Below are 14,712 nucleotides of genomic sequence, written 5' to 3' on the forward strand. Positions count from 1 at the left end.
AGTGTGTAGAATGTCTCTCAATTTGTCTGATGTTTTTATCATGGTTAGGGTGGGATTGTGGCTTTTTGGATGAAGACCATGAGGTAAATGCCATTCTCATCACTTCATATCAAAGGTACCTGCAATAATTTTTGATGTCTGGGGTAATATTTATAACCTTGATAAATTGGAAAAATACTTTTTGTCTTTTGTTCATACCGAAGGCTCTTTTGGTACATAAACTAGGAGCAGCCCAGAGAATCTAAAAAAGAATATATATATATATATATATATATATATATATATATATATATGTATCTGAATCACTTTTTGTCTTTTTAAGACTGCACCTGTTGTATATGGAGGTTCCCAGGCTAGGGGTCCAGTTGGAGCTGCAGCTGCTGACGTATACCACAGCCACAGCAAAGCAGGATCCAAGCTGCATCTGTGCCTACACCACAGCTTACAGCAACTCCAGATCTCCAGATCCTTAACCCACGAGCAAGGCCAGGAATCGAACCTGCATCCTCATAGATGCTAGTCAGGTTAATTAACCACTGAGCCACTGTGGAAACTCCCTGAATCAGTTTACTGTACCCCTGAAACTAACATAACATTGTAAATCAACTATATTTCAAAAACAATTTTTATTTAAAAAAATTTTTTTATTGTTATTTCCCCAGTGAGATCCTGCTCTGTAGCACTGGGAACTATGTCTAGTCCCTCATGATGGAGCATGACAATATCAGAAAAAGGCATGTATACATGTATGTGTAACTGGGTCATCATGCTGTACAGTAGAAAAAAAAATTGTATTGGGGAAATAATTTTTAAAACAGAGTGAGAGTTATGCTTATCTTCTAAAGGACAGACTATTTACATGAGTTGTGTGGAATTTTTCTGCATGGGAGATTTTTCTATTCTATTCATTTATTCATTTACTTATTACTTACTTACCTATATCAGTATGTAATTGACAGGTTTCAGAACATGTCACTTCAGAATATGCCACTTTGGCATATTAATTATTTTGAGCAAAGGAACTTGAGAAAGAGCAAATGCAGAAAGAGCTCTCTGGCTTCCCCCTTTCTACCTAAAAACAGGTTCTAAAATGTCCCATGAGAAAAGTGACTTCTCTGTATCAGGATAAGAACATTCTTAGCACCAGAGATGTGGAATCAGCTCTGAAATGGACCTGTACTAACAAGTCTTCCAAAATGATCCTTACCTGCTTTTAGTTTTCTTCATGTATTTCCTAGTCACCATCCCATGATTTGCTGCCCCTATGCCTCTATGTGCTCCTTTTTCTTGACACATCTCCCCAATTTGTCATTCTTCATACAAAAAGATATATAAATTTTTGTACCTAACAGCTTCTTCAGGTCTTTGTTTTCATTCTTAAGATGCCAATATACACATAAAAATATTTAGTAAAATGTGTATGCTTTTCTCCTGCTAGTCTAACTTCTGTCAGTTTAATTCTTTGCCTTAGCTACTGAATCTAAGAGAACAGAAGGCAGCTTTTCCTTCTCTATGGACTTAAGAATATTTATTATATTTTACTATTTTATTCATTTTGTTATCCAAATTATTCCAGTTTTGGCCATTGGGAGCTCTTGTCTGTTGTGTTCCTTTGACATGCCCACCATCTATGTGTGCGTGTGTTTGTGTGTGTGTCAGTGTGTGTGGGTGTATGTGTGTATTTAAACACTCATATTTTTGGTGCTGTGAGATTTTATAGGCTTATCTTGTGTGTTTCCTGTTGCAACCCTAGAATTAGCTATTTCTCCAAAAAGTCCTGGTTCCTTTTAGTAAGGAGATTATTGACTAAATCCAACATGACCAGACATTATTTTCTTTATTCATCCCACTTATAAAAGATTTGGTGGTACTTTTCCTCCTGTTGGTCTCACAAAAATTCTGAGATTAGAGTGAATGGTCTCACAAATCCATTAGATTTCTTTGAAGGGGATGACTTTCAAAATGTGGATGTATAACTCCCAGTGATAATTAGGAAATTCCACAAAGATAACAGAGAACTTCACCTATTTGCCAGTTGAAACCACAAATCTCTTCTAAACATAGGTTTACTATTGGACTATCAAATGGAAATTTCTTAAATGCAAGAGCAAATTAACCTGGAAATATTCTAAATATTTCTTTTCTCTTTTCTTTAATCAGAACTAAGGGCAATACCTCAACAGCTATTGAAAGTTATTGTTGCTGGTTTAAACAAAGAATCTAAAATGTTTATTATTGTGATGCATCTTTTTATATGTGCCCAGACTCCAAAGCCTAGTTTTATTCCTAAGTTCCCCCAACAGTGGTTGCTATAAATGTAGCAAAAGCCCAAAGGACAGCATACTGAGCCTTTGTAAAAACAGTTCTGTTTCTAAAAGCATGGGATAGATATTGAGGCTTAAACAGAGTTGATCCCTAGGATAAAGTCATAGTTAATGCAAGGTTTTCAGAATAAAATCTAAGATCTCAGGGAAATCTAGGGACCAATTATGTGATGTTCAAAGGAAACAGGGAATAGGAGGGAGCCGTAGCTTTTACCCTATTTTTAAGGCAAATATGAGCAAATTATTATACTCAATGTTGGGAAATAAAAATTATTTTTGCTTATTTTTGTGATAATGATAATGAAGAGGAGGAGAATGAAATGAGGGTGATGAAAGTTGGAATTCTAGGCACCTGAGCTTGAAGTTGCTTCAGTTCAGAAATAACTACAGTGAGGAAAATTGACTTGGGCCTGGTTCTCTCTCAAAGCGAAAGGGACTAGATTCTATGGGAAGTGTTTCTCTTGATCTTTTCTTTGAACCCACCTTTCCTATCTGAATTTCATGGTAAATTATGTTCACGTACCAACCTTCAAGATAGCAAATCAGTTTCTCAAATGGAGTTTTCCATCCTGGGAAGGCCAGGTGTATGAGCTCTCCTTATCTTCCATCAGCTCAAAGACAAAAATGTCTTATGAATATAAGATTTGTAAAAATTTAACCTCTCAGTAATGTGTAAAAAAAAAGGAGGAAATCTGAGGCATAGGGGAGGTCAAGCAGAACCAGAGTAGCCAGAGGACAAATGATCTTCCAATGGTTCTCTGTGGGGCACCTGAGATGGGTTGTTTGGATGCTTAATAAGAAGCCAATTCTCCAATGGGAAAACAACCCTATTCTCATGCATCACATGACCATTGAAGGAGAACGAGATGCTAATGACAGCAGTTGAAGGAGAGGCATTTCAAAAGCAAATCTCTTAGAGAGACTGGACCCACTTTAGTGCTCAGTTGCTGATAAAGAACAAGGAAAGACTGAGTGGGCCTGGTGAGCAGAAACTTGGCCACCTGTGTCCTCCATGTTGGTGACCTTCTTTGCCTTGATCACCTGAGAAGGATCCCAAATTCTTATTCCAAGTTCTTTCTTTGGTGACATTGGCTACTTTTCTCAAAACCATCATTTCAAGTCTCAGGAGGAACTGTGAGGTAAGTCGTGTCTCTTTTTGTGACTTTGTTTCCTCTTGCTAACACTTGGAAATACTTTTCTACTATTCATGGGGGATATTATTGGCTTCTAGGCTTTTTTCTCTTCCTCCCCATCCACCAAAATAAAAATGCAGCATTTTATACTTGTGCATGTGTGCGTGTGTGAGAGAGAGAGAGATTTTCCTGTTAGTAAAATATTTGAGGTATTGCTAGTCAATAATTTAGATGATTTGAAAGAATTTTGAGGATGGGATCCTACTTTTGATAGAAGGGAATAATATGGCTGTTAATTCATGTACAGCATCTCCCAATTAGTTTACTTCCAAATCCCTTCCACATCGCAATTCAAACCTCAATTTAGATTACAGCATTAAAAAGATCATCATAAAATGTAGCCTTGTACAAGATGATCTAATTATTCAGCCTTGCTGTACGAGCTTAATAAATTATGCAGTTTTGCCCGCAGTATTTCACCTGAGAGAATGAGTGTGTCAAACACCACAGTGCATGAATTCTCCAGCCATCCTGTGTAGATGCCAGAGCTTCAAGTGCTTAGTGCTATGATCTTAGAGTTGGTTTTACAACACTTGAAGACTGAATATTCATTTTTTTTTCGATTGAGGTTGAGAATGTGCGTTATCCTGAAGGGGCTTGTATGCACATAGAATATGCTATATGTGATAATTGTTCTATATTTAATAATGTTCAAATAAAAGGCATGCTGTCACCTAACTATTTGCATATTACTTAAGAGTGGTAATGAAAAAGCTAAAGGGAATCCCCCAAGAGTTCAAATGAGTTTATTTGGGACAAATGAATATCAGCCTCCTGAAGTGCCCTTCAGTAGAACAAGAGGGCATATTTACAGCTCTATCTGTGCACATGGGAGGAAGTTCGGAATCTAGTCTAACCATTTAGGCTCTCTTAATGGCTATTGAACAGAAACCTTCTGGTTGACCTGATGTTTTGCTCCACCCTCCCTGTGGTATGTTCGCAGGGCTGACATGTGCTGCCCCTGTGGACAATTGAATCTTTTGGCTGGTCTGATGAAGGGTTGGGGTTTGATTACCTCTGAGGGCATTGCACAGTGGTGGACTTAGATTTTGAATGAGTGGTTTTAAAAACAATGATGGTAAGTTTACATTCTTATTTTGTTTTGTTAATATAAGACAAAAAGAATTCTCTCTTTCTCTAGAGAAAGGCAAATATTATAACTTTGTTATGACTAAAAAGCCAAATAGTAATTGGCCTTTGCAGTAAAAGAGAGATAACCAACAAATTCTTGCCTTATATTCAGATTAATTGGCTGATGTCAAGGGAGATTTTATTGGACATATCAGCCATGATCTTATATCAGTGAGCCAAATTCAGTTAATATATTTTCATGAGTTAAAAGCTAGTTCCAATTTTTAAACCTCTACTTGAGGTTTTAAAAAAATGTTTCCAGCAAGTCATCTACGTGATTAGTTGCAGAAACTCCTTTATGCTTTATACTCCATCTCTGCTAATTTTGCAAGAGGAGAAAATGTTATGCAGTGAGGAGAGATGAGAATTAGGGGGTAATTTGATGAGAGAGGAGATACCTGTCTTGGGTAGCAGCTTCCTCAGCTTTGTTCAGCACACCTAGATAGAAGATGTAGGTAGTAAAGCACGCTTATGGCCCTGACTATGATTTGAAACTTAGGCAAGAACTGAGGGCTGCTACTTGGGGCTGGGTGTGGAGAACACTGTGTCTCAAGATCCTTTCCCCCAGGATATCAGCACTCCAGCATCCTAGCAGCAGGAGGGCCTAGAACTTCCCCTGTTAATACCAGAGGCCAGGCAGCTGGGAGAGCCAGAGGTCATTGTGATCACTCGTCTGCCTGTAGATGATATCCTCACATCCACGGGGCAAAGGAGGTTGAAGTATTATGTGTACCAGCATAGTCTGCATACACTTGGAGCCAGTGGATATGAAGGCTGGAATATTCTCTTATCAATTACCTGACAAAAGATCTTGAACAACTTTATGCTGTTAAGTTGAAAAGTATTTTATTATAGTCAACTCTAAATTTTCTGAAAATAGAAGGAGCAGAAAGAACTAGATATCGGCATTTGTTGAACAGAGCAATGCAATGAGGACTGTGGGGGTTAACGGCAGAAGCAGAGAAGAAGTCATTGCCTTTGTGGTGCTTATGAGTCCTTGATGGAAAAATAGATTGAGTAGGTGCAATTCAAAGATATGGAACTAAGATCTCACTGCTTAAATTGAGGCAAATCTTAACACCAGAGAAACAACTCTGTGTGTTTATAAATCTTCTCAGTCTTTCATGTACTAAAACTATGAAGATCCTATGGAATGTGGCTAGAACCTTAGAGAGTGGATTCCCGAATGGACCCATTCATTATTTTATTCAACAAATATGAAGTGATACTTCATATATGTGAATCCTTGGGATCTCAGCAAAGGAATCTTCTATAGACCCCTCCACTCTGGGGCACAAATATAGGGATGTAGAAAAGAGAGGGGACTTCCCAGGGGAGAAGAAGAGCCCTGGCTCAGATTCCAGGTTCTGACTCAGAGTTCTGCTTGAAGCAGAAGCATCACCATTACAATGTGAGATGGGAAAATGACTTGGAGAGGCTGGTAGGGACAGAAAGACCATGGAAATGGAGAATTGTTTTTCATCTGCATATGTGAGTTAGTGGTCCCTTGAAATAGAATTGATCTTTATATTAAAATGTAGAAGATAACTTTTCTAATAGGCCAGATGGGAATGAAATCAAGATTTGATCTTCCCCCAAAATATTCTAGGTAGCTTCTGTGTGGCTTGTGCGAGTCACAGGAGAACACACTTTACTGAGAGACTGTGACATGGAGTACTTGGATTAAACAAGCTCCAACAATGATCCTTCAGGAAAAGAATCATTATGGGTGCATATAGGCAAACAAAGACAAACACAGGCTTAATTTCAAAAACGACTCATCTGTAATCTTCCAAGTCTAGCCTTAACATGAAATAAATTGTAAACAATTTTATTACATTTTATTCCAGCTTGAAAAGTCTATGATTATATTTCCTTGCTGATTTATAATTGTGTGTCTATGGCAATTCACTTGTTTCCTGGGGGGTATTGCTTTCCCTGAACTTGTATGTTTTAAGGAAGGCCGAAATATTACACTTTAAAGACAAAAATAATTTGAGAGGTTGAACACCATAAGCAGCTACTGGGAAGGTGCTGATTTGGGGTGTTTTGAGACTCAAGCCTCAGAAAGGGAATTTGCACATACATTGAGCTAAGGACACCCAGAGGATGCTGTGTTGATTCATTAGCAGATCAATAATCTACAAGCCGTGAATATGCAAGAGACAAGAGTCTGTTGTCCTTTCAATCCATTGTGGAAATAAGGGTCTTTATGTGGACACTGAGAGTGTTCTGGTCCAGTGAGTCAATAATTCCCATTATATCATAGAAAATGTATCTCCCCTATAGGCCATGAATGCCTTGGGAATGTTCTTCAGTAATCAAGAATCCTGCATTAACATTATAGTCTGCTCTGGGACCTAACTTGTAAATAACACACAGTAAGGTCCATTTTACCTACTAGAGCCTATCTGAATGTTTTGGAGAAAATGACAAGGCTTTACAAGTATTTCACCAGATTTAGGAAGGGAAGAAATAAAATATAGTCACTCTGGTCAAAGATTCATGTCATTTTCTAATGTGAATATTTCTATATTATCATCAGAAGAAAGAAAAAGGAAAGAAGGAGAGGAGAAAAAGGTGGTAGCAGGAATAGAAGGAAGAAAGGAAAATAAACCTGATTGTGTGTGTGTGTACATGCTTGAAAGTCCAGGGTTGGAATTAGCATCGAAAATGGCAAGTTTAGCCATAGTACTTCATTGGGTCACTAAGAAGTTTGAACATAAGTCTTCAAACAATAAAAAAAGAATTTTTGATTAAGAAATTGACTCTGCTGCATGTAAATATGAGCAGGGTTAGAACTGGAACAGGGAACATTTGTACAGACATAAGAGAACCACACATTTCATGACAGAAATTATTCAAGTGACATTGGAAACACCTCCAGTGCTGCCTCATGCAAACAAACAACAGCAACAACAAAAAACCTGGAGATGCCCAGAATGTTTCCTTCATAATAACTAACATTTGCAGAGCCTCTTATAATTTACAAGGCATCTATAGCAATTACCACAGTTCATTCCCACAATAACCCTGTGAGTTTAAATATTAGATTTCCAATTTTACAGCTGAGGGAACTGCTGCACAGGGAGGGTAAGTGGCTTTTTCCAAGGTCACCCAAGAGTCAGCCATAAAACTAGAACCTTATGCCAGATCCTCTGACTGTAGACTGTCTGTCCCATCTTAGCCTCTCTGCCTTCATATCCATGTATCCCTCTGCAAACAGTTGTGTCTATAACAAGGCAGAGATGTAACTACCTGGAAAGTAGAGTGCATACTTAACACAAGTTCATGGGCAACTAAAGCTACTCTTTTAACCAACACACACGCTTAAGCTTAAAGGTCTAGCATGTAAATAATTTTTTTTAAAAGACGATTGAAATGTGCATTGCTTCCCCTCCCCAAATGTAATTACTTTATGTTTTCCTAACTTCTCTAAAAGTAAAATTTGTCATCATAGTTCAAGTTTAAAAATAAAACCATATGAGTTGCTGGTCATCAAATGTGACCCTGGTCGTGGACGTTTGTGTTTGAGAGATGTAAGATGGGAGTGAGGGCAGTGCAGGTGGACAGCTGAAGCTGTTACAAGGTCCCTGGTGTAAGACCTGGGCCCAGGCTCTGTGAGGAAAAGGGTGAGAGCAGGTAAAACTCTGCTTTCAAAGAAACTTGCAATCTATTGAAAAACGTACCTGCACAAATGGCAACGGGAAGAACACAAAGGCGGGGAATGAGGAAGTATGTGCCCTGTTAGGGATCTGAAAGTGAGCCAGTTGTATAATTGAAGGGCTTGTCCTGAAAGCAGTGGATAAAGAAGCTGGAGAGAGAAAAAGACTGAAACACTAGACTGAGAAGTTGTATTTTACACCAAGAATTGGGGTGATTATAGCGTGGGAGGAAGGCACAGTGAAATGGTGGTTAGGGAAGGCAAATATAGTAGGAACATAGAGAAATAATCGGACAGAAAGCGTGGGGGATGGGGAAAACCTGCTATGAAGATATGGTAGTATTTTGAGGTCAGAGAGTATGAACATGAAATACTAATAAAAGGCAGTTATTGTCATTATGACTTATACCATTATTTTCAATAAGAAGCATCCCCTGAACTCCCTCTGAATTGCTTTGAGATGTATTATTTAAAAAGGGTTTTGAGAAATACCAGTGCTTCCTGATACTAGGAGTTAAAAAAAAAAAAAAAAAAAGCAAAACCCTGTGAAGTGTACAGAATTTGTAAGAAAAGCCAAGTTTCAAAAATTTACTGGAGGATTTAGGAGAGAATTTCATAAGCAAAATGAACATTTTAATTTCTGAAGGATGTTAGAGAATGCTGCATTTCCTAAACTCCTTTGACTAATTAAGATGGTCATTCTTCCCCCAGCAAGGCATTTTCACTATTTGTGGAAACACCTTGATTTTGTTTACTGGAAGATAAGAAACCTACATTCTAGTTCACTTATAGACTAAAGGTCTGACCTTGGACATCTATGGGCCTCAATTTCCTCACTCATCTTGCTATCCTAGTTTGGGGTCAAGAAGATAACAGGAGACTGTAGGGGAAATGTTGAGATAGGTTTTTTTGTTGTTGTTTTTGGTGTTTGTTTTGCTTTTCAGGGTCGCACCCGCGGCATATGGAGATTCCTGGGCTAGGGGTCAAATCAGAGCTGCAGGCACTGGCCTATACCATAGCCACAGCAGCCTGAGATTGGAGCTGTATCTGCAACCTACACCACAGCTCACAGCAATGCTGGATCCTTAACCCAGTGAGCATGGCCAGGGATTGAACCTGTGTCCTCATGGATGCTAGTTGGGTTCGCTAACCACTTAACCACGATGGGAACACCTTTCTTTTTTTTTTTTTTTTTGCTTCTGCTTTGAGATAGTTATTCATCCAATGGCAACTCTAGTTGATAGTCATGTCCTCTTAATAAGGCAATGATTAGTAAGTGGCTGTTGTGCCCAGTGCTCCTGAGACAATTTGCCATAATTCTCTAATAGCTCAGGAAATTATTTTCTAGAAACAAGTCAGGCATTGGGTTTCTCCCTTAATTTAAAGTATATCGCATGATCACGTAAGTATGAATGTGCCAAAATGGTAGGGATGAAAGCCCAATAGAATCAGACATTTTCCTTCTCACTGTGGCATGCCTCACCTCCCCATCTAATCCATGTCAGTAACCTCCACGTGTAGCCCTATGTCTCATGGCTTCTTGAACCCAGGGAAAGATGCTAGATCTAGGACCTGCAGAGCAGAAATATCCAGGAGAGAATGAATATTTCAGACTCCCCGATCAAAGTATTACTCCCCTCATTTGACATTCTCCTAACCTGTGTACAGATGAAAATAGAGCTTTGAAGAGGTAAAAATCCAAGCTCCTTAAAAAAGCAAGAGGGAGCATTATAATATGCCAACTCTGTGTTGGGCAGTGAGGAGACATCTTGTAGGTTATCTAAGGATAGCTTGGTGGGCCACAGAGATTTTCATTTTCAGCCAGCCCTTGGTTTGCATTTTAGCTCTGCCACGTACTACCTATGAGACTTTAGCCAAATCAGTTAAATTCTCATCTGTAATATGGCACTTACTTGATGGGACTGTACTGAGTAGAAAATGATCTAAAACATGGAAAGCAGTGCTCTGCATATGGTATGTGCTCAATAAGTTGGTCTTTATTATTACTATTTTATTATCAATTTAATTTCCAATGTTCCCCCACACAAAGGAAAGAAACAAACACTTGGCCCTCAAAAGACAAAAATCTGCTTAAGAAATTTTCTAAATGGAATTTTACCTTCAAAGGTAACTGAGAATATTTTCCTTTTCCCCTCCTCTGCCTGAGTTATGACTGCTTACAGATACTGTTAATTAGGGAACAGAAACAGTGGAGAAAAAATTATTTCACTTGGACTTGTCTAGAAGGAGCGGCCATGTCTTCCATCTGGGTTCAGAAGCCAAAGTTAACCTTTATTATGGCACCAAATTTTCCATTGCAAACTACACAGCTGACATATTTTCCAAGGGCCTGCAGTACAAGTTGAGGAAACATTACTTCTTTCTCCCCTTCTCAGTCCCAGGATCCCAGTCAGGGGATCAATGCCCAGTGCATTCTTCTTGTATAAGAGCAACCAATCTTAGACCCAAAACAGAAAACTTCATGAAGTCTAAAGTGAAGGATAAAATAGTTTGCAGTGTGCAGGGCAGGTTTTTAAAATATGTGGATATTTTGGATAGATGGATATATATAGATAGGTGGATATATATTGAATTATATGTATATTTCAGATGATGTTTTTGTACCTTTTAAGGAGAAGTTCTGACACTAAGAAAACAAGAACTATGAATTGTCACTTTGGTCCCTTGTCTATCTCTTACCTCCACCTTTCTATCCTCATCCTCTTCTTTTTCTTACATGTTCTCTCCCCTTCTCAATCTTCTTCTCTTCCTTCAGGCCTCCCTCTTCTGCTTCCTCGTCTCTATTCTTAGGATTATCTTCAGCAGCACTGTAGACTTTTATTAGGTCCTTACTATTTGCCAGACATTGTGCTAAATGCTCAATAGGCACTACATTCTTTACTTTGTGTCACAACAACACAACTTATAGAACAGCAAACTTTCTGAACAAGGAAAAAAAAATAAGAAATAAAAGGCTGCTGTCCAAAGGCTATAGTCTTCAATGACAATGGGCCATAGTTGAGTAAATCAAGTTTAGGTGTGCTCCACCCATCTCAGTGGAAATGGCTTTTACTATAGCATAAAGAGGCAATGTTAATGGAATTTGTATTTTTACCCCAATGCTAATGTATTTTGAGGCAAATTGTGAATGTATTCAATTATGTATACATGTGGATTTGATATATCCCCTTGAAAATAAGCTTAATATTCTTTCAAATGACTCTCATTTTAATTGAATCATATACTGGAATTCATTCTTGTATATTTTCCTATGAAGAGTTTCTTTAATAATCATCTTGGGGCAAAAAAGAGGAAAGTGGAATGTGGTATTTATTTAACTTTTTATATATATTTGCATTCCAACTCAGATCAAACTTTTGCATATATGTTATTTTAATTTTGTATTATGCACATGTCAGTGTTATTTGTGCAAACATAACCACAAACCATATTCCCTGGACTTAGTTTGTACATTGCTAGCAACTATTGCAAGTTTATGTGATGTGAAGTATGACTATATTTTGGTTTTGAACACTATATTAAGATATTTGAAGCTCAGCAGAACTGGTTTTTAATCCAGGCCTTGTAATTTTCCAGCTGTGTGACCTTGAGCAATTTCCTTAATCTGACTGATGTCCATCAAATTTCCTCTTTTATACACATAGGAATAATGGTAGCCACCTTTCACAGTTATTGTGAAGGTTGAATGAGAAAGCATATGAAAAGGCCTGGCACACAGGATACATTCAATAGAAGCTAGCTTCCTCCTCCAACATGACTTCAAATATTATAGTAATGGCCCACAAGCTATATCTATACCTGTTTCAACTCATGGCTATATAATCTATCATATGTGTGTGTATATGTGTACATGAAAACACACAGGTATATATGTGAATATGTGTGTGTTCATACATATCTGTACCCACATATGCAGTCATACTTGAAAGAATGTACGTGTCACTTCAGCTATACCTTCAATGTAGGATCTAACCCAAAGAGGCATGAAATACACATACCCACTTTAATCCATATGTCACCTTATATAGGCCCTTGCCTACAAAAATGTGAAAGCTGATTCTATCCCCCTGCTCTGTTAATAGTACCCATGTGTACCACAGATGTATCCTACTCCACCTAGTGGAAAATCCCTCTTTCTGTCCCATGATGTCTCCTTGCGCTGGCTCCAGCCATTGCCCCAAATGAACCATGCTTAAAAGAGTTCCTCTGTACTTCCATTTAGGCCTGTTCCAGCGTTTTTCCTGGGTATTTCTGGACATGAGTACATCTTATTGAAATATTCCCACCTCTACCTATAGATAAGGAAAAACCTTGGAGCACCTCAACCCTCTGAGTGAACAGGACTGAATGACTGTGAGTACATGAGTCTTTTCTATGTAAATGTCTTTGGATCTAGAAGGAAAACTCTATATCCTGTAACAAAGGGTTCCTATGTTATTAAATTCAGGACTACTTTGTACATATCTGTCTATCTATGGATCTATATCTATCTTTTAATGAAAAAATTGGCCCTCCAAAACATGCTACAGGCCAATTGTTTCAAAAAGATGAGATGGTTTTGGAGTTCCTTTGACAGTGATGGAAGCCAAGTTGCTTATAGAAACTGTTATCTGCTATACATCAATTAACCCATGCAATTCAGTCCTCATTCCCTTTAGCTAGTAGATTAATTGCATGAAAATATTAAGAACAATGGAGAAAACCAGGTCATCAGAGCTCTGTCTACATAGCTAATTCATTGTGTAAGTTCTTTGACCCATTCAAAATATTAAAAGTGACTGAGAAATACAGTCATGAATTTAGGTGAGGAGCAAATCTTGTTGGTTGGTTATTTAAGCCAAATAACTACTAAACACTATAAAAAATCGGGCATGCCATTATAAATGTTCCAGTTAAGTGATCAGTTAAATGGTTATCCTATTCTTGTTGTCCATAGCACAACAAAGCGCATCCAAGTTGTGGGTGGTGTGGGAGCCCAGACACATTCGGATTGGTCTGATGGATTTTTTTCATTGCTTCACATCAAACCAGTGCTATTGCTGAGTGCATTACCTATAGGTCCAACAAAAAAAGGTAGAACCTTCTTGCTAAGAGTGCCCCACCTCCAAGATAAAAGAAAGGGCCCTAGTAGAGAAAGGTAAGAGTGACAGAGAAAGGCCAAGGTGAGGTTCACTGCTGGAACACATTTGACCTGAAATTTCTATTGCTAAGCTAATAAGTAAGACCTCATGGAAGAAGAAGAGAATTCAGACCAGAGGTAAGTGGATTTTTCTACTCTTTGTGTACATAAATGAGAATTGTATGAATTTACTCAACCTGACTTACATTGTGAGAGCGTAACTCATTTCAAAGGGCTGGGTTTGTTTTGACAAATGGTGAATATCCCAGTTTGCCTTCCTCTGACTTTGTTGAAGGGGCAAATGATGTTCATTCAAAGTATCTTACAAGAAATCAGTATCTCAGTCTCTGGGCTGAGGAGATAGAGAAGGAGGAAATGAAACCACCCTGCTTTCATTATGCTTAAAGTTACTTATTTGCAAAGAGGTTCTTCATCAACTAAATCTATCTGTTCTCCATGCACTGCCTCTCAGTTCTGCTGCCTTTGTTGTAATGTTACATTTTGTATCTAATATTTCTTGCTACTGTTTAGAAATCATTTTGCTTACATAGGTCTTCATCAATAATTTTATGTAGCATAATCCATCACCATGTTGGATATTGGGGCAGGGAAAAGGGCACTACTTTGTCTTTCACTTGGTGCTCAGACAGCTCTTTCATATTGATTTCTTGGCTTGCATGTTTGTTAGATGATGATTTGCACTTTTTTCTGTATTGTGTTTATCCAGATTATGTTTCAGATGCATCTACAACATATCATCATTAACAACAAGCATTTATTGAACCCTTATGGGCTGTGGATGAAGCTCCAGGCTAGGTACTAGGGATAAGATGAATTTAATGTGATCCCTACCCTGGAGGATTTTTATTGTCTGTTGGATCATGCTTGTTTTGTTTTGTTTTTTTTTTAAAAGAAAGATACCTAATGCCTTATGCCCAATGAGTGCTACAGGCAATAAATGCTCTTGGAGTTCAAAGAAGGGAGAGATTGGTGTGGGCTGAACTGGTCAGGAAAAGGCTTTATGAATAAGACGATATTCAGTGGCTTCTTGAAGGATAAGAAGAATATTTTTATGGGAGTATAGTGAGTTTCTGAGCACCATCGCACCAAGTTAAAAAATAAAGTAATGCCTATACCTTTAAATTACAATTGCCTTATTAGTTATTTATGAACTTAAAGCAGAGAATCAACATTTGCCTACTTTCTACAATGCTTTTTTCAGAGTTCTATTGTGAATAGCCTTATATGCCTCGTTATATA

At 38.0% G+C, this 14,712-nt stretch overlaps 1 protein-coding gene across 1 annotated transcript in view; it reads left to right on the forward strand.

The window, feature by feature from the left end:
- The window catches only part of SLC14A2 (solute carrier family 14 member 2), a 483,794-nt gene continuing 472,194 nt past the window's right edge, over positions 3,113-14,712 (forward strand). Inside the window, 2 exon segments of the mRNA XM_021092457.1 lie at positions 3,113-3,463; positions 12,556-12,686. The gene's annotated coding sequence lies outside the window, so the exon portion shown is untranslated.

This window comes from Sus scrofa, chromosome 1 (assembly GCF_000003025.6).
Source record: "Sus scrofa isolate TJ Tabasco breed Duroc chromosome 1, Sscrofa11.1, whole genome shotgun sequence".
Lineage (NCBI taxonomy): Eukaryota > Metazoa > Chordata > Mammalia > Artiodactyla > Suidae > Sus > Sus scrofa.